The 205-nt window shown below is 48.3% G+C and overlaps 1 non-coding gene across 1 annotated transcript; it reads right to left on the reverse strand.

Moving 5' to 3' along the window:
* Positions 1–47: 47 nt before the first annotated feature.
* trnaf-aaa (transfer RNA phenylalanine (anticodon AAA)) lies at positions 48–120 on the reverse strand. The gene has a single exon. It is a non-coding gene; the product is annotated as a tRNA-Phe (tRNA).
* Positions 121–205: the final 85 nt, after the last annotated feature.

The raw sequence follows: 205 nt of genomic DNA on the forward strand, positions 1-205 counted from the left end.
ATTTCTTCTTTAGACGTTTTGCCCCAAAGAACCGAATCTAAAAAGCTTGTTTCCACCCGGTCTCGAACCGGAGACCTTTCGCATTTTAGGCAAACGTGATAACCACTACACTACAGAGACAACTGCTGCTGTCCCCTATCACTGCCCAGGGGTCTGTGGTGGAACTGCCGGGGGTTTGGGAGTTCCTGAAACGAAATCAAAATGA

Source organism: Sinocyclocheilus anshuiensis, unplaced genomic scaffold, assembly GCF_001515605.1.
Source record: "Sinocyclocheilus anshuiensis isolate Anshui unplaced genomic scaffold, SAMN03320099.WGS_v1.1 C30586675, whole genome shotgun sequence".
Lineage (NCBI taxonomy): Eukaryota > Metazoa > Chordata > Actinopteri > Cypriniformes > Cyprinidae > Sinocyclocheilus > Sinocyclocheilus anshuiensis.